At 36.6% G+C, this 20,326-nt stretch overlaps 1 protein-coding gene across 5 annotated transcripts in view; it reads left to right on the top strand.

Moving 5' to 3' along the window:
* The first annotated feature begins 12,843 nt into the window (after window positions 1-12,843).
* Window positions 12,844-20,326, top strand: part of XIRP2 (xin actin-binding repeat containing 2) — a 357,739-nt gene continuing 350,256 nt past the window's right edge. For 3 of the 5 annotated variants that reach the window (XM_011958038.1, XM_011958039.1, XM_011958035.1), the window contains exon 1: window positions 12,844-12,914. The gene's annotated coding sequence lies outside the window, so the exon portion shown is untranslated. Of the gene's footprint in view, window positions 12,915-13,684; window positions 13,785-15,769; window positions 15,869-20,326 lie in introns of all 5 variants that reach the window. The other 2 variants (XM_011958041.1, XM_011958036.1) reach the window with 2 other exon arrangements.

The following is a 20,326-nucleotide window of genomic DNA, read 5'->3' on the forward strand; positions in this document are numbered from 1 at the left end:
AAAAAACAGGAAAAGCAAGAGGGGAGAAAAAAATAGGAAGAGCAGAACAATAATAGATTAAATGTAAAGTAATTGGTGCAAGACCCAATAATTGCACTAAACGCAAATAACAAAAATGTGAGTTAAAGATGAAGGTTGCCAAATTGATTTTTTAAGTCAGCTGTTTATAGTTGTGGTAAACATAATGATGGCCAGCCAAAGGTGTTAATATTTTAATTCCCAAACCTGTCACTATGTTAACTTACATGACACAAGAAACAAGTGGTTAAAGACATTGAATTGAGGAGATTATCTTGGAATATCCAAGTTCACCCAGTGTAAACACAGTACTGTAATAAAACAGACTCAGGAAGGTCAGAGTCAGAGAAGGAGATATGATAATTAAAGGGAGGTAACAATGAGAGAGAGAGAGATTAATTTGAGGTTGCTACTCTTGGCTTTGGGTGTGGAGAAAGGGGCACAGCCAAGGAATACAACCATCCCATTAACTCTGTAAAAGATATCATGTGGAATCTCCATTTCTTGTTTGTTTGTTTGTTTTATGACTTTCAGTATGTATCTGCCTCTCCATTGTTAGTCATATTAAGATAATAGGCTAACCATCCTAATCCAAATATAAGCTAGAGTGGAGTTGTGCATTTTAAATCTCTCTCAACTGCCTCCTCAACTCTGAAAGACTAAGAGATCAAGTACTGCCTTCAAGAGTTTCTGTCCCAGATCTCTAAACTAGCTCCATACAATTTCAAAATCCAGCAAATGTCCAAAGAGGAAAGCCGACTGTGAGCTTAAGAACTCCATTTCCTATGAGAGATCTTTACTTCCTAAGTACCAGGAAACTAGATTTCACTCTGAGATTTGGACACTATTGACCTAAATCTCTAGCTTCTCAACTACTCCCAGAACCCAGCAAATTCCCATGGAGAAGAGTGGCCATGTATGAGGCCCCTCAACTTTCCAGTTTTTAACCCCAACCCCACATTATTGTTAAAATTTTGCTTGCTCCCTTTTGCTCTGGCACAGAAGCATGGGTTAATCTCTATCCTCAGCCAGAATCGGCAGACAAAAAACAACAACCAAGAAACAACTTGTGATTGTCAGCTCACCTGGGGAAGGCTCTCCTCTCCCTGGAATGGTTGCCTATCCAGTCTTTATATATATATTTTTATATATATTTATGATTTTTTAAAATCAAATATCTGGTCTAATTGTTACAGAAATTGGCCTTCTGTGAGTTAGTATATTCTGCCCAAAAGCAGAAGTCCCTGGGCTGTCCAGATAGTGTTTCTAGTAAAAACAGAGTTTTATTTTAAATCTTCAGTATGTCTTTTTGCTTTCACAGCATGAGAGTACTGATAAAAAAATAAATAAAATAATACCAGGTCTATACCTGAGCTACAGCTTGCAAAAACTTAAAGCAGAAATAGCTAGACAGGAAGATTGAGGAAAATATCTGAATGGGAACTGAAAAAATCGGAAAATTAGGCAAGTATGGTGTTTGAGAAAGCAAGAGAATGAGACTATGAGGTTACTGTTGTGTTGACTTGACCAGGTCCTCATACCCAGGTTTTGGTCAAACGCCAGTCTAGAAGTTGCCACAAAGGTGTATTTTATGTATTTTTAACATTTAAATCAGTAGACTTTGAGTAAAGCAGATTATGGTCCATAATTTGAGTGAGCTTCGTCCACTCAGTTCAAGACTTCTAGACCTCCAAGGAAGAAGGAATTCTCTTTCTCTTTCTTTTCCCCTTTTCTAGATGAATTGCTGGATAGATAGATATGTGGATATCCTATTGCTTCTGTATTCCTGAAAAACTCTAATACAGAAATAGTACAGATAGAAACAGAACATTCTTGAATCCTGTTGTAAAAAAATCAAGTAAAATAAAAACACAAAATGGCCATGTAACATAGATGTCGTTGTGGTTCTTGGTAAGAGCAGTTTTGGTGGAATGTTGGGGAAAACAACCTGAGTAGAGAGGGTTGAAGGAAAAAATAACGAAGATAAGTGGATATTTTGACTATAACACAATAAGTAAACACTACAAATAATGTTTTCCCTCTTTGGCATTTATTCAGTGCATATTTCTTTTCCTCAGTAAACTTTTGCTTGGGAAGGGTAGGCCACATCTCTAATGCCACACAGCTCCTAATACATTGATTTGAAGAATCTAGGTGCTATTTAGTATTTGTAAATAAAACATTGTATGATTTTTACCCAAAAATGAATAACATTAGTAATTGGTAAGAAGAAAAGTTTTTTAAGGTTTGAATAAGGGTGGCACAAGGGGAACCTATACAACATACATAAAAGTTTGTTTGAAAACAGTATAGAAACGATTACCTGCTGTGTTAGGCTGAATAATAATCCCTAAAAATATCCATGTTCTAATTCCCAGAATCTGTGAATGTTACATTACATGGGACTTTGCCGATGTGATTAAGAATCTTGAGATGGAGAGATATTCTTGGATTATCTCAGAAGCCCTACATGCAAGCACAAATGTCTTAAAAGAGGGAGACAGGAGGAGACTTTACCAGAGAGGACAAGGCAGAGAGAGGATGGAGCAGAGAGCAATTTGAAAATGTTGTGCTTCTGGCCTTGAAGGAAGGTGCCCTGAGCCAAGGAGTACGAGGAATGAAGTTTTAGAAGCTGGGAAAGGTGAGGAAACAGATTCTTCCTAACAGCCTCTAGAAGGGGAATGGCCCTGCTAACCCATTGCTCTTGGCTCCCTAAAACTCATTTGTACATCTGGCCTCCAAACTGTAAAATAATGAATTTCTTTTGTTTTAAGCCACTAAGTTTGTTCTAGAAGCAATGCTAAAACACCCACATTACTGGTATAGAGGATTCACTCCCTGAAGACTTAGAACAAGATTTGATTGTTTATGTGGGGAGGCAGAGGTTTGAGTACCAGTACTCTAGACTTTTCATAGTTTAAAATGCCTGGGTTTTATGCTGTGAGTCATGGGGAGAATTAGTAGTTTTTGCATGGGAAGGTAACTGGCCAAGGAATGTTCTAGGACATATTTTTCTGGTAGCAGAAAGAGAAAGAAAATGAACATTGAAGTCTTGATAAACAGCAGGACGAATCCATGTTTGGCTCGATAAGTACTTAGATAATAGTAGAAGTAACATAAAAGGGTAAAGTAATTGCTGAAAGGAATTCTCCACAGTTGGAATTATCATGATGACAACTTCTACTTTTGAATTAAATAAGCATAAAGATCAAAAAAATTTTTTTAAGCTACAGTTGTTGGGAAGACTAGAGGAACCACAAATTCATTTGACATACTACATGTAAAGGTCCAGCAGAAACAGATATCTGAAATAAGTCTGATAAATTAAGGCTACACATGGATCTGTCTGTCTGCATGATTGAAGCCCAGACAACAGATAAGCTGTCTTAGAGAGACCAAAGGCACAAACAGAGGTTTCAAAGTTGATATAGAAGGTGAGAGGAATAACTAAAAATGAAGAACAGCTTGGGGAATATATCTTATAGTGGAGAGATTTTCTGCTGAATGATTTCTACTTCAATCTGACAGCCTACATATACATCAGATTTCTTATGGTAAGAAACCGTATGCGTTTTATTTTTATGATTCCTTCCATTTAGGTCACAAATGCTTTCAGACTTCCTAGTTTTAAGAACTCCACATCTGCTGGTATGAAGTATTTTCTTCTTCAGGCAGGGTCTTCAATGAACTATTATTTACTGTGCTGCTAATAAATTTTAGCCTGACTCAGTCAAAATTGTGAGCTAAAATGTTGGTCTTTGGTAATCTTAGTCTTACCATTTATGCCTTAGGAGCCCAAAGCTTATGCGTGTTGCTTAGATCCCTGTATGCAAACTTTTAGTCAGAGATTACTGTTAATGCTGTGTTGCTTCTCCCAGTGTCTTTGCATTTTGTTTGGAGCAAGTCACCTGTTGATCTTAATTTTAGAATTCAGGCAGACTATGGGGAAAAATCCAGTTTATTCATTTCTTCTTTCTATTGTCCCCTTTTCTTTTTCTTTATTTGTTTTCCATTTTTCTCTTTTCCTTTCTACTTAATGGAATAAAAAATGGCATCTCCAACTTCCTCAATCAAGACTCTGTAATTGGTCAAGTCAGACAGCAGAAAGGTTGAGTTCAGATCTGGAGTCAACAGAAGACAGAGTGATGCTCCATTGACTATCATTCCATTTACTAAAATACTAGTTTTATTTTAATTGTGAAACTGCCTGTCGAGTAAGGTGCAAAATGAATCACCATGAAGTTGAGTGCATTTTTTGTATTCTTCTGCTTGAGCAAAAATAGAACAACAGATGGCCATAAATTTAGGGAAGCTTAATGAATTGGCAAGTTATGACATGAAGTAAGTTGGAATGGAGTAACTTAAATGTCTATTAACAAAGGAGAAAAATTCTTCAAAAATGTTATTTTTTTGGAAAACAGAACATATTATAATTTAGATTATCTGTTTTCTTCTATCATTCTTTCATTGATATGTTTAGTTTAAGATCAGTTTCAGATAAGCATACTGCCCCTCAGCTCTACAATTTTACCTTAAAGAGGCACAACCCTATATCCTTTGAAATCAGAACCTTGGAAAGTTCAAGGTTTATAATAAACTTATTACAGACAAGGAGAGCCTCTAGGCAGAAAATATGTTCCCCAGAAAATAGGATTGAGGGCCAGATGTGGTGGCTCACGCCTGTAATCCCAGCACTTTGGGAGGCCCAGGTGGGCAGATCACAAGGTCAGGAGATCGAGACCATCCTGGCGAACAGGGTGAAACACCGTTTCTACTAAAAATACAAAAAATTAGCCGTGCGTGGTGGCAGGTGCCTGTGGTCCCAGCTACTCCGGAGGCTGAGGCAGGAGAATGGTGTGAACCCGGGAGGTGGAGCTTGCAGTGAGCGAGATCGCGCCACTGCACTCCAGCCTAGGTGACAGAGCCAGACTTTGTCCCCCCCCCCCAAAAAAAAAAAAGAGGATTGAGTAATATATTCCTACTGAAGTTTGCTCTATATGTGAGAACAATTATAAAGTGGAGTAGTTTTATAAGTAAATGTGAGCTACATAGAAAAGGTGAGAGAGCATTTTGGGTGAATTTGAGAGATTTGTGGGTAGCAGGAGCTTAATCCCTATTACCATATTTTTAAAATTATATTTTCTCACATTAAGAATGTATTTATTGACGGGATTCATCCAATACATACATAGACTAGAAGAATGCCTAATAGTTATTCTATAAAATATTTTTGACAAGTCGTTGTACCTTCCTCCACAACCAACCAAAAACTGGTTTTTCAAAGTGAGAATATACAGTATGAATATTAATAAAAATTATCAAAAATTGTTGGGGAATACTGAACTGTTCATGAAATTATGCGAACTAGATGTTAACCCTTCCAATGGAAAGAATTCACAGGTGAATCAGTAGAGAACATTCTGCTCTTTACATTAGGACTATAAGTTAATGCATTTATTTTAAGCATAGATAGTTTGCATTACTTAGAAATTAGTGTGAGTGATTCAAATGCCTGGAAATTTACAAATCATTCTTCAAAATTATTTTTAAAATAAAAGCAATTAGGCTGTATCACAAAATAGTTCTTGTGGTTCTAAGAGCAGCACAAAAATGTAAGGACTATGAGCTTCGATAAGACAAGAACTACAAATTGTTTACAGAATACTATAAAACAGGTTAGCTTGAATTTGTGAGAGTCAATTCAGTAACATAGCAAGGCTGGAATTCAAGTTATGGAAGGGTAAAGAGAAAATGCAAGCAAGTAATTATGGACAATCAGTTACATTGCTCTTTCAATAAGCTTATCTTTTTTTTTAAGAGAGGGAAGAATATCTTTTTTTAAAAAAGAGGGAAGTTTTTTTAAAAAGAGGGAAGATTATTAGTAAAATAAAATGTCACTCTATTTTAGATATGCTTAAGATGCCAAGAACACCCTCCTTGGTCGCAACTTGGGAAAGGAATTTTTTCCTCTTCATATACAACTTTCATTTTTATTTTGAGGCCTGTGTTTACACACATGCCAACTGTGTTAGGTGCAATAATTGTGAGTTTTGGTAACTATCTTCTGTATCACTTCTGAATGTAGCCACAGATTTTTATAAAATTTATAAAATTTACATCAGGACTATATGTTAATGCATTTATTTATAAATTTATAAAATACTGTGGTTACATTTTATAAATACTGTGGTTACATTCTTTTTATAAATACGGTGGTTTTATGTTTTATAAATATTGTGGTTACATTCCGAAGTGAAACTGAAGATATCCCAGCTCCAAAAAATGTTCTTGTCAGAATCTTAGACATCTACTTGACTATCCTCTAGAATTTTTAATAAACAAACATCAAAGTGTCATGTATACTCTCAATATTCTTCCCCCTACTAAGATAGGGAGGCATTTATAATTTGGCTTTAAATGCCCAAACCCCAAAACTTTGTACAACACAACAGGATAGTTATCAGATAATGACTTTCTAATTAACTATATTGGTTAGAAAAAAATTAAAATCTCTAATGAACCTACAGAAATAAAATGAATAGTTAAGTTTAGTCTGAGAGTTTCCAAAAATGTTTTAACTTCTAAAATTAGAAGAAAGTAGAATCCTTGCTTCACTCAACCTACAGGATCAGTTGGATTCAACTGTATGTGTTTTTTAAGCCTTATAACAACTTTTTCAATACACAGGGAAATGAAAACAGATTTTTAAAAATATTTTTCTCTTTGATGTCTGGTTTAAAAGACAACAAGAAAATATCAATAAAGTTTAAATAACTAGGAATTGCTCAAAACTCTAAGGATGTAGGAATACCTAGAAAATATACTAAACAGATTTATTGTATTTAGGCAAAGCTGTTTTTAAGAAAAGATTTTAATTTATGTTATTCACTAAAGGATTCAAATAAAAACATGACCCTACAAATAAACCATCTAAAATATGTTTTTTATCTTTCACATTCATGGATCTGTCTAAAATTAATACAATATAATTTAAGAGGTCCTTACCAAACTGTCTTCATGACTTTGCAATCAGGACCAATAGAATTGTGTTCTGTTCTTGTCTGTCATGTGTTATTTGTGTTCTAATTGGAAGTCAGTAATTTTCTCTGAAACTCAATGTTCTCATTTGAAAAATGGGAAGATAATATATTTCCTCGAAAAAATTGTTGTGAGAATCTGTCTTAGCCTGCCCAGGCTGCCATAAGGAAATACCATAAACTGGGTGTCTTAAATAACAGAAATTTATTTTCTCACAATTCTGAAGGCTTAAGTCTGAGATCAAAGTGTTAGCGTGGATCAGTTTTTAATAAGGTCTCTCCTCCTGGCTTTCAGTGACTGCCTTCTTGCTGTGTCCTCACATTGCCTTTCCTCTGTGTGCTTGCACTTCCGGTGTCTCTTCCTGTTCTTACAAAGACACCAGTCCTGTTGAATTAGGGCCCCATTTTGATTACCTCATTTATTCTCAGTTATCTCCTTAAAGGCACTCTCTCCAAGTACAGTCATATTGAGGGGTAGTGCTTCAACCTATGGATTTTAGGGCACACAATTTGTTCCATAACAGTTACTGAATCAGAATCTTTGATAATGGAACTTGGAAATCTACATTTTTCAAAAACATCCTGAGAAATTCTTAGTCACACTGAAGTTTGAAATCAAAACTCTACAATTTATAAATGGGTTTTGGGGGCATATGATTTGTATTTTAATGGGCAAAGAAAGTGATGACTGTCTTTCTTTCCCCTGTCCTTTATGGAATAGCTCCAGTTACCAATAGGAAGAAATATGGTATAATAGAAAAAGTTCAAGATTTTCAACCGGGTATGGTGGCTCATGCCTGTAATTCCAGCACTTTGGGAGACCAGCGTGGGAGGATCACTTGAGATCAGGAGTTCGAGACCAGCCTAGCCACCAAGATGAAGCCCCATCTCTACTAAAAATACAAAAATTAGCTGGGCATGGTGGCAGGCACCTGTAAACCCAGCTACTGGAGAGGCTGAGGCGCATAAGAATCGCTTGGACCCGGAAGGCAGAGGTTTTAGTGAGCTGAGATCGCACCACTGCACTCTAGCCTGAGTGACAGAATGAGACTCTGTCAAAAAAAAAAAAAAAGCTCAAGATTTTCAAGATGTAGGGGATTCTGTCAGAGAAAAATTGCACTCAAGTTGAACAGGCAAGAAAGGATTTATTTAAGACTATCACTTTAGGGAAGAGAGATTGAAAGCATCTCCGCTGAAACAAAAGTTGGTCGAGTTTTATAGTGGGGTGAACTGGTGGAAAAGTACTGGAGGACATTAGTGGGGAGGTGGTCAGTGTGACTAGGCCATTTGTGGTTACTAATTGACACTTACCGAAGTTGGGCTGCTACCTTCCCATAGAGACTAGGAGACAGGAATGCTATCTTTCTCGATTTTTTTAAATAAAATATTTTAATATGACTACATATTAGTTGTATGTTATTTATGGGGTGCATGTGATGTTTTGACACAAGCCTGCAGTGTCTAATGACCGCATCAGGGTAGGTCCTTGAGAAAACTTTTTGGAGTTGTAAAACTGGCAAGAAGCTGGGAGAAGATTCAGAGAGTCAAATAAATAATTTACAATTGAAAGTTTTCTAAAGTAGATATTCTGAGGGAGTCAGGGGTCAATAGTAAGAAGTCTGTGTAAAGTATAGTCAAGCTGCAGAAAATATTAAGGTATTCTTAGCCACTTTGAATACTATCTCTGTCACTAATCCTGTGAACTTGAACAGGTCATTTTCCTTTTATGACCTGGACAACGTGAGCTTTTGATTCAGGGCTTCTATTAAAATCACTAATGCTAAAATTCTGTTTCAAAGGCTGTTACTCAGCCACTAGTCACCATGATTGCCTTACTGATTTTTAAAATATCCAAATCATTTTGAAATTCTTTGTAAATGACCTCTGGTCCTTCTTGTGACTCCTAAACCTTCCCAAGATATAGTCAATGCTTCCAGGACCCTGCTTTAATACTAGGATTATGTCCATCTAATAGTAGTTATTAAATATTCAGAATATCACTCTGGGATATTGCAATCTACTTCACAGTTATTTAGAAATTAATTCTAGTAAAAACACGACATTAGCAATAAAGACTTCAATAGGACTTCAATATGTCTTATTTTCCTAAGAATCTAGACTTGCCACTGTAATTGCTGTATGCTCCCAAACAATCTGGTATCAAACGTTTATTTTCCAAATTTTTTTTAAAAAAACCTTTTCCCTTATTTTCAGTTAAAGTCAATTGATTTTGGCCCCATGTAAAATACGCAGGAGATCACAAATGAATCAAAATATTAACTGTCTTTTAACATTTCTCAGTCTATTAAAGGAATGGAAATAAGCAATTTATCTATAAAGTGCTGAGAGAATGCATGACTAATTCTGATTGTTGCTGGTGGACAGGTTAGACCTATGATGACTGGAAGAATTAAAAGCGTTTCTATTAAGGTACATTTGTGGATGGTTTGCTTGAATAGAAAAAGAAAATTTAAGAGACCCGTTAGAATTTTATTCAAATATTTAAAGATTGTTTTTTTCATATGGAAGAAGGATTAGACTCGTTTTGTATGGCCCCAAGGTTTAGAACAGGCTCAATGGGAAAATTACAGAGATATTTTGGGTTTAATGCAAGAAATATAATATTTCAAATGAGAGCTTATTCAAAATCCTTGCTCTGGACTTCCACAACTCCTCTGCCAACCACTTTCAACAATGAATTATAGTCAGAAATTAATTCACTGGAATCTCACACCAAAATATAAGGCCCTGGGGAATAAAAGACTGCATGGGATTTAATTCAATAACTAGTGACTTTTTTTTCCAGCTGATCTTGGATCTTATGTGTGTCAAGTGGATGAAATAATAAATAAAAGTGAGTTTCTTACAATAATGTGCCAACCCAGTCTGGAGGGCCCATTCATACATGTATTGTAGGAGAAGTCTAAGCATCTAATAATTGTTGAGACTAGATGATTTAGCACAGCCCAACAGAAGTAAGTGTTGTTAAGACACAATGCCCTAAAAGTTCCTGGTTGACATTCAGTGCATTAGAATCTGAACTTCAGCAACCAGGTAAGTTTACCCAGATCAGATATGTATAACAATACCAGGAGAAAGTCTTTAATTCAAGTCCTAATAAAGATACCAAAACCTAGCTGAGAATAAATAAACAAATATTCAAGAATGACTATTTGCTATGGATTTATTATGTAGTCAAATATAAATACTATAGTTAGGCTCCAGTATAAACTTGCTGTCTGTGTCTTCATGGGAATGGGCAAAATATCTCACCCCCATCAAATTGAATAGTTGGTGCACTTCTTTATTCTTTAGAGTGGGCCTAGAGCAACTTCTCAAGCCTATTCAGGTGGCAACTAAAAATTAGAGTTGGCAATGAGATGAAAATTATTTTCAAGCTCTTGTCTAAGGAAATACTCTATTGCTGATATAGTGTCTACTACTCTTTCAAATCTCGCTGTCTTCATCTGTCTCCCACTGTTACAAGCTTCTATGCTGGGATGATAATGTACTGAAATCAGGTTCTTTATCATTATTTCCAAATACTTTGAATATCTGCTAAAGGGATTCCTCAAAATTCATGTTAAAATCAATTATTATTTTTACTAAGTGATTTATTATTTTAATGCACACACTGATCTCTGGTTTTCTGCTTAGGAACTATACCAATGTTTCTTAAAAATGTCACTCTCTTATTTGTCCATGCTGTTTTCATTTTGTTAAATGAGTCATTTTGTTAAATGAGTCTATGGAGATGAGAGGGATACATTAAACTTTTCTTACAGGAAGAAACATTTGGGCTCAAAAGTAAAAACGGATCCCTCACTGGTTAGAAGCATTGACTCAAAGGCATGCCTGGTTTCATGCCATTAATCTTCACTCTCCTGGGCCTCTATACCCCATATGTGCCAACAGTAGTCCCATTACATCCTTTTCTGTTGGGGATATTGCTTTTTTCTAAAGAAGAAGTAGCAAAATGATGCTGATTCTTGTTTTTTCATAATTACTGATAACATTTTGTTTAAAATAATGAGAATCAGCCCTGCCACAACTTGGTCTTGAGTGCTATCATCTTTATATCTAACCAGTCACCTTACATGTCCAATGTTCCAGCTGAGTATCACTTCCAGATATATTCAGCATAGTTACTCAATAGGAGTACTTAACAAAGACAAAATGTCACCCAAACTGTATTTTCTCTCTGTGTTATGTGGAATTTGCCTGACTTTGGTCAGGATATATTTTGTCCATCAAGTTTTCTGCGTCTACTGTTTTTCTCACTCTGTCATGGAAGGAAATTAAGTTGATTTGACAGGATTTATTTTTCACAATGCCAAGGAGATTTTACCCAGTAACCCATGATTTTCTAGGTGCTTGAAAATTGATTTTTTGATGACATGTTTCAGTAAGTTTTCAACCAAGTAGTGATGATGACAGGTCTATAATTTCTAAAGTTATCTTTTTTTTAATCTTCCCAGAGTAGAAACAAGAAACACACTAAGATAAGTACTACATTTAGTCTTTTTAATATAGCAGAATGCCTAAGTCCTTTTTAAGTTCATAGATGTTGAGCTAATTGTTCTTTATTGACTTTGGCAAAGTCTTGAAAAAATAATTAAGTCACCAGAATTTGCAGTTCAAAATGTGACCAGTTTGTAACATTAGCCTTGCAGTCGAACCTTTATATCACACCCTGTATCTTCTCCAAATACCATATCATAACTGCCCTATATTTTAAGCTTTCAAACAAGATTTCTGAAACCTGCAGTTTGAATACTGGCTAAGCACTGCAGTTATTTATATAATTTATGGTCATTTTTATGTATGAAAATTCATTGATTAAAGATGTAAGATTTAATTTATTATATTAAAATGCATTTCTGCTATTGAATTCCTTTATACAAAAAAATCAAAATTGTCTTTGGTAGTATATCACTGAACCCCTTATATATAAAAACCCCAGATTGGAATACGGAGCTCTTAGAGGACCAAATAAGAATCAAGAGGTTAATTAGACTCTGCAATTATAGTCTGTGAAGAGAAAGACTTCACTCATTTGAAATAGTATATAGTTTACTATATGTAAAATAAAATAAAATAATCTCAGAAACTGTGGTCTCCTATAATTTGTAGAAGATGATAACTAATATCTCTAAGCACATTCTGGGTGTAAATAACTATACTTAAATACTGCTAATAAAAGCTAACATCCACTGATCACTTGCTTCATACCAAGCACTATCCTAAATTCTTCATGAACATGGTTTCATTCACTTTTTCATCTCACAACAGTATAGTTAGAACATGCTGTTATCATCCCAATTTTCAAGTGAAGAAACTAATGTTTAGGTATATTAAATAATGCATCTAATGTCATATACTAGTGTTTGAGTAGGAATATGAAGCCAGTTGGTTTGAATCTGGACTCCATGTTCATGGTCATTATCCAAAAATGTCAAGTGTCCCAAACCCTCACAAATGACTTTGAATTAAATATTAAGTTTATTTGTATATGTGTGGAACCTGAGGCACAGTGATAATTAAAGTGTAGCTCAGTCATATAGTGACCTCTTGGTCACTATGGGTCTTTGGGTTAAAACATACCTTTAAGAATATGTAGGAAAAAGTGATAATAGCTAACTCAGCAGCATTCGTTAATTCATCTGCAACAGATTGACCTGTTCCAAAATAATGAGATAATCTGATTCTGTTGGGAAACAGAGCAGACAAATTCTTCTAGAACCCAACCTGTTTCCATGTGGGTGTATCCAGGAAGTCAGGATTATTTGGAGAAACCTGGCAGGTCTCTAGGCAGACAAAAGGGAACATCTGATAGGGATTGGGACATCTAGAAAAAAGGTAAGATTTTCATAAGAAAAACCACTTCTTTCATATTTTTTTCTACACATACATGCTTCTCTTTAGATAATTTCTGACAGTACACTCTTTTCTTTCTCCCCATTTCCTTGAAATAATATACATTAAATTAGCATAGAATCACAGCATCATCAACAAATTCAGGCTAGCACTTAGTGACAGACACTGCTGCTAGACTCGAGTTATTCATTTGTTTTTCTAACTAAGAGAAACAGTTTTATCTGGGGCAGCAATGTGCCCATGGGAAAAATAGTTAATCTCTCAGACTCAAAGTACATAAGTTTGGCTATATAATATATTTCTGGACACTGAAAGATAGGGCTCCTGGGGAAGAAATTTAACAAAAACAGCATCACCCAAAGAAAGCATTTGGGCAATTCTGCTTCCTTCCTTCCTTCCAGTGAGTCCGGTCAGAGAGGACTGGCCAAGGACAAAACCATGACCCTCGGGGACACAGGGCATGAGCCTGCAGATGACAGCCCCGTTCTGAATGAGCATTCAGGCACATAGACCAGGGCTGGTTGTTGCAAACCCCTCAGCAGCTGCCTCCTGGCACAACTGCCCACTAACATGCAATCTACCAGACAAATGGAAGCTCTTCTTACCCCATTTCTCAGACACCCCAGCAAGGGTTCTGAATTCTGAAAACAGCAAGAAACATGCACATTGTTACATATGAAATGCTCTCCTGCATCTTTCTGTCTCAGAGATAACAGCTGTCCCTCCTCCACTCTCCCCCCACTCACCCCCAGACGCCTCCCTAAACAATTTTTGTGCCAAGATGAAGAAGATGCCCTGGGTCATGGGAGCTTCTGGCCTTGAAGGGCTGCTGCAGTGGTACCGGGACACAGGGTAGGTGAGACACAGCAGAGGTCCTGGCCTAGGTGCCTGGCCTCTCCTCCTGCAGGTGGCATTTACTTATACAAGAAGAACAACCTTGTGCATTTTCCCAACAATGTGGCATCATATTTTGCTTTCCTCTCTACTTCTTTCTGGCAGCCTTCTCCTACTGTTTCCAGATGATCACTAGCCAGGCGAGGCCTGCCTTGACTTGCTCTGTCTTCCCTGCTAGTGCATTTTCTCCTAAAAAGCTCCTTTAACCTGTCCAGATCCACTCGTTTGACCTTTCTGGTTGTCTGTCCTACCTGCTTGGGGTTCTTAATGTTGATGAGTCCTTCCATGTCTTTGCACTTTTGCTGGTAGTCATTTTCTTCATTTTAATTCTCATCTGAGTCTGGATTTCTTCTCCTTTTTGGGGTAAGCCCCATCTCCACCTTCTTCTCCTTGTTCTTCTTCCATGGCCTTCTGCTTCTCAGCCTGGAGCTGTGTGTTGACCTCCTAAGGGCTCCTTTACTTCCTGGCTTTTGTGGCCTCCCGTTCTCCCTCCTTTAGGCATTGCAGCTCTGGCAACTGCAGCAGCACCACCTGGATCTAACCTAATGCGTATTTTCCCCAAGAGACTACAATGGTGTCTCATCCTGAGCAGCTTCGTGACATCCACCAGGGATTTTAGGTTGTCAGTCTTCATTATCCATATCAGTGTCCCAAAATAGGACCCAGAACATTTGACGTCACCCCTCAGACCAGGGGTCCAGAACATGTAAAGGTAAAGAAGTGGAAGTTTTGGAAAAGTCAGACTGTTTCACACTTTCTACTATGGCCATTACACTTAGAGAATAAACTGTGATATATATATATATGTGTTATTTTCTTTTTTTAAAAAACTGTATTAGTCCACTTTTACACTGCTATAAATAATACTTGAGACTGGGAAATTTATAAAGAAAGAGGTAATTGATGCACAATTACACATGGCTAGGAGGCCTAAGGAAACTTAGAATCATGGCAGATGGAGAAGGGGAAGCAAGGCACACCTTACGTGGTGGCAGGTGAGAGCAGGAGCACAGGGGGAGCTGCCACTCTAAAACCACCAGATCTCGTGAGAACTCACTCACTGTCAGGAGAACAGCACGAAGGAAGCCACCCCAGTGATCCAATCATCTCCCTCCAGGTCCCTCCCTGATACATGGGAATTACAGTGTGAGATGAGATTTGAGTGGGGACACAGGGCCAAACCATATGAGAGACAGAGTCTCACTCTGTTACCCAGTCTGGAGTGTAGTCGCAGGATAATAGCTCACTGCAGTCTCAAACTCCTGGTCTCAAGGATTTCCCCTGTCTCTCCCTCCCATATAACTGGGACTGCAGGTACACAATACCATGTTCAGATAATTTTTTAATTTTTGTGTAGAGGTGGGATCTTGCTGTGCTGCCCAGGCTTGTCTGGAAATCCTGGCCTCAAGCAGTCCTCCTGACTTGGCCTCCCAAAGCACTGGGATTATAGGCATGAGCCCCCATGCCCAAACTATTTTAACCTGAAACACCATAAATGACCACCTGCTTTATATATGTGTAAAGAAACTAAGGCCCTGAGAACACAATGGAACTGACCTTAGTATCAAGAACACATTTGCCACTCTGGACAGCTGGCCATCATGTGAGCATTTCTGGGAGTTTTCAAAGAGCATAAAATGAACCATTTTATTCCATTTTAATGGTCTTAGGCTGAAAATCAAATCTACCCTTAACAGATAATTTGTCTCCACTAAATATTTAAAATTAATTCATTTTTGTAAATTTAAAATGAATTTACAACCTTACAGGAAAATTTTAAATATGTTTTGATTAGTATTACCATACTGTTCAATTAATGTATTTCAAAAAAAGAAAAAAAAACCCACAGGTCTCTATTGAACCATTTCTAGTACTGCATGAAGAAATTATTCTGATATTTTGCAACACTTTTTCAAAGTTGCATGTATTCTCTCTAATTCCAGGTCAGGAAAGGAATTATGAGTCCCATTTTATCCTGAGGGAAACCAAAGCTCAAGGCCATATGGTGCTAAATAGAAAATCTTCAACAACAGTCTTGGGTCGTAAAACCCACTTTTGTAGTTTTTGCTGCCACACTATAAGCAGGACATCCATATTTTCATGTCAGCCAACTGCACCCCTCTCAGTCTCAATGTCATGTCTTTATTGAATAATTTTGATTTTATTTTTGTTATTGTTTTTCATTGCTCAAGGAAAAAAATCTTATAAATGGTTTTCTCATTACTGAGAAAATTTTAGCAATATCTGATTCTATCTACTGTCATGTCTCAGATGAGCTGATATTTGTGTTATATAACAAATTGCCGAGTTGCAATTTCCCTTTAATTTGTATGTGTTGGAGGGTGGAGAGGAGAGGCACCAGAGGTTGGATCCCTTTGCATTCAACATGTACAAAAATTCTCTTCATTAGGAAGCCTATTTTATTTTATCATAACAGACATTTATCAGTATACATTCTACACTTCCTGATCACTGTTTTCATGATTTTTAACGACATGTTTTTGTCAGTTGTTTTCTTGTGGTAAAATATGCATAACATGGAATTTACAAATTTAAACATGTTTAAGTATACACTGTCCCCAGCTTACTGGTTTGATTGAATGATTTTTCAAATTTATGGTGGTGTAAAAGTGGCATGCATTTAGTAGAAACTGTACTTAAAATTTTGAATTTGTACCATATAACCATTTTTGCATTACACTTTCAGTAGAGTATTCAATAAATGACATGATATATTCTACACTGTATTTTAAGATAGACTTAGCTGATTTTGCCTTCTGTAGGCTATATACCGTACACGTTTAAGGTAGGCTAGGCTAAATTGTAATGATCTGTGGGCAAGGTGTATTAGCTGCCTTTTTAATTTATGATATTTTCAATTTACAATGGGTTTATTAGCACAGAGTCTCATCATAAATTGAGGAACATCTCTGTACCACTCAGAGACATTAAGTACTTTCACACTGATGTACAGTCATCACCACAATCCATCTCCAGAACTCTTTCAGCATCCCCAACTGAAACTATGTACTCATTAATAAAAAAAATTCCCCATTTCCCTCTCCTTTCAGTCCCCAGTAACCACTATTTGACATTCTGTCTTTGTGAATTTGACTCTTCTATGTACCACATAGTAGTGGAATCACGTATTTTATTATTTGTAACTGACTTCAGTTAATATAATATCTTTAAGTTTCATCCACATTGCATTCTATGCCAAAATTTCCTCTTTTTGAAGGCTAAATATTCCATTGTATGTATACACCATATTTTGTTTATCCATTTGCCATACAGGGGCATTTGGGTTGTTTCCAGTTTTTGCTATTGTGAATAATGTTGCTATGGACATTGCTGTGCTAATATTTGTTTGAGTTTCTACTTTCAAAGCTTTTAGCTACATATCTATATATAGAATTACTGGGTCATATGGTAGTTGTATGTTTCATTTTTTAAGAAACCACTATAGTATCTTCAGAAAAGCTGCATCATTTACATTGCCTACATCAGTGCACAGGGGTTCCAATTTCTACACACCCTTGTCAACATTTGTGATTTTCTGTTTGTATGTGTTGTTTTATGAAGGCTTTATGACTACTTAGCACAGCACTTTCTCTATAATAAGGAATCCTCAAGCAGGTATTGAATTAATGAATGGTGTTGTGTCTTCTCCTGTTTATTAATATTTCTGCTGATGTAGCTAAGTTTTATTTACTTTTTAGTTTTGTTTTATTTTATTTTATTTTGAGACAGAGTCTTGCTCCGTCACCCAGACTGGAGTGCAGTGGTGAGATCTCATCTCACTGCAACCTCCACCTACCAGGTTCAAGCGATTCTCCTGCCTCAGCCTCCCGCGTAGCTGGGATTACAGGCACGTGCCACCACACCCAGCTAATTTTTTGTTTTTTATTAGAGACAGGGTTTCACCTTGTTAGGCAGGATGGTCTCGATCTTCTGACCTCATGATGCTCCCAGCTCAGCCTCCCAAACTGCTGGGATTACAGGCATGAGCCACCACACCTGGCCCCTAAGTTTTATTTTTTAATGGTGGGTTCATAGGCTTTGGACATCAGAATCACCTCTTGATGCTTTCTAAGAAGGCCAGTTCCCAGTTGAAATTCCAGACCTGTTGAAACTAGCTGAAACTCCCCTACTGGGCCCTGAAGAACCCGCAGTGCTAAGGACATCTCAGGGGATGTTGGTGCACAGAAAAGGTGAGAACCAGAGCATCTGAACAGAGTATACATCCCTGAAGTCTGGATTTATGTGTTACAATTCTTTGACAGTTCTCAATAGTAAACTCTAAAACTTTGTTTTTGTTTTTATTATTCACATTGAGATTCGCATTTAAAATTTCACAAGAGCAAATTTTGCATGCTTCTTTTCTTCCAGATGTATTCTGTATGTGAGTATAGCAGAAGCTCATATGACAGAACATCAGGTTTGTCCTAAAAAACAGGTATTGTCTGGTACTCAGCCTGCTTGGGATAATCCGTGAAATATTTAACAAATTTCTTCTTTTGTCAAATACTAATTACCCATATCCTCCAGACAGTTTTCTGGGACTCTGAGATGGGTCCTTTTACTAAGGATGAGTTTAACGTTCTATAGAGTTTGGAAACAAAAGCTGCTTCAATCAGCCTTTAACTAGTAAACTTGTAAGCTGAGTACCCAGCACAAACAGGGGTTGTGGTTGAGGGTGCACTTCTCTCTTCCATGACTTACTAAATAATGTAGCTGCCAGAGCTAGCTATGAGAGATTTGGTGTCTGGTAACTGCTATCTGGCGACGTATGTCCATCATGCTTGATGTTCATTAGTTAGATGAGATCAGTAAGTTAAAGAACTGTTAAATTTGTGTTTTCCTTTAATGGATACGTGACTGTGGTAGCTGAGTCACAGGACAGAAACTTGACAGAAAAGGACATGGCGGTAAGATAAGCTTATTGCAAATATACAACTTCATAAATTCTTTTAATAACTTGTCTTAGCAAGGTGCCTTAGCTGATTCACTTAATAAATGTGAATGAGGAGATAAAGAAAAATAAACAAATGCATTATTCCTATCTCTTTTTTACATATATGAATTATGCATGCATCTTATTAGTGGGAAATTAAGTAATGTACTATGTTAGCTACAATTTTTGGCAGAAAAATTGTTTTGATAAACCTAGTATAGCCAGAAAAGTTAATGTAATTGACAGTATCTAAAAATAAAGCTTTAGTTAAGTTTTTTCTTTAATACTGAAAATGCCATTTCTTTGAATCTCTTAACTCATTTCTTTCACATTCTTATCAGATAGATATTGAGCAACTATCTGCCAAAACTAATTAAAATTTCCCTCCCAGAAAAGATCAATTACTTGCTTTATTTGGAAAAAAATTGTCTGATAATCTTTCCCAATCATAACAAAAATTCTGAATGCTTGGTAACAGAAAATGTAACCAAAGCATGAAAATAAGTTAAATTACACTAATATTAGCATTATAAACATAATCCTTGGGATTCTTACCCTTGTCAGAAGGTGCTAGTTTGAGATATTTACCTAACCTTAACTTGCTTTCTACAGTTGCAAGACTGAGGATTTCCTTGGCAGAGAATCTGGCTTAGTGACAACATAAATTTGGCAGGTTCTTGGAAACCCTTTGTTTTGTAGTTTGAACCTTCAGCTTGCCGATGCTGATATGCCTCACAATCCTCACAATCTTCATCTGTTCTGTCATCTTATTGGGATCATTAGCCACTATTCTGCAGTATGCTAGAATTATATTGCAAATATTTTCCCCCTTCAGACACATGTTGTAGTTTCCAAAGATGAAAAAACCACTAGAAAAATTTCTATCCAACAATACCTTTTTATTCCATTCTGATTTTTTTTTATTCTCAAATTGGCAGACCTTTCATTCTGATTAACAAAAATATTTTAGAATTCTAGTTGGTATTGTGCTTGTTGAATTATACCTGAGAAAATATTTAAAGTCATGTTTAAAAGGCTTCAGAAAATGCTGTGATCTCCAAAGCACACTGGGCCAGAAGATGATGGGTGCTGGGAAAGAGAGCAGGTAGAAATCCCAGAAACAATGAGTATGAAAAGAGGCATGTGTTGGTCTTTCATGAAAAAAGTCAATTGCTTTATGACCGAAATTATTCTATGAAACAGCTCTGGCATGCAACCCAGACCCTTTGCAGCCTGCTGTGTTTTCAGAATTTCAAAGCCAACTTTAAAAATTATTGCACAGAGTAAAACAAGGTTAAACACCCTCCTGCAGAACTTCAGCTGCCTGCATCTGAGGAGAGGCTTCCTGTAAATTTCAGTTACAGGCTTTCCATCCAGGTCCCCACAGCAAATATGTTGACGCTTCTCAGGTTCCCAGAGCTGAAGTTGGTGTTCTTTTCTGAAATAACCTTTGATGGGTTACTTGACATAGAATGCCACAATTTTGGAGCAATGAAAAATGACATCACTTGCAGTCAGGCTCAGAGATCATTTCATAGAAGTTATA

The sequence above is a fragment of the Colobus angolensis genome, unplaced genomic scaffold (genome assembly GCF_000951035.1).
Source record: "Colobus angolensis palliatus isolate OR3802 unplaced genomic scaffold, Cang.pa_1.0 Scaffold456, whole genome shotgun sequence".
NCBI classification, from domain to species: domain Eukaryota; kingdom Metazoa; phylum Chordata; class Mammalia; order Primates; family Cercopithecidae; genus Colobus; species Colobus angolensis.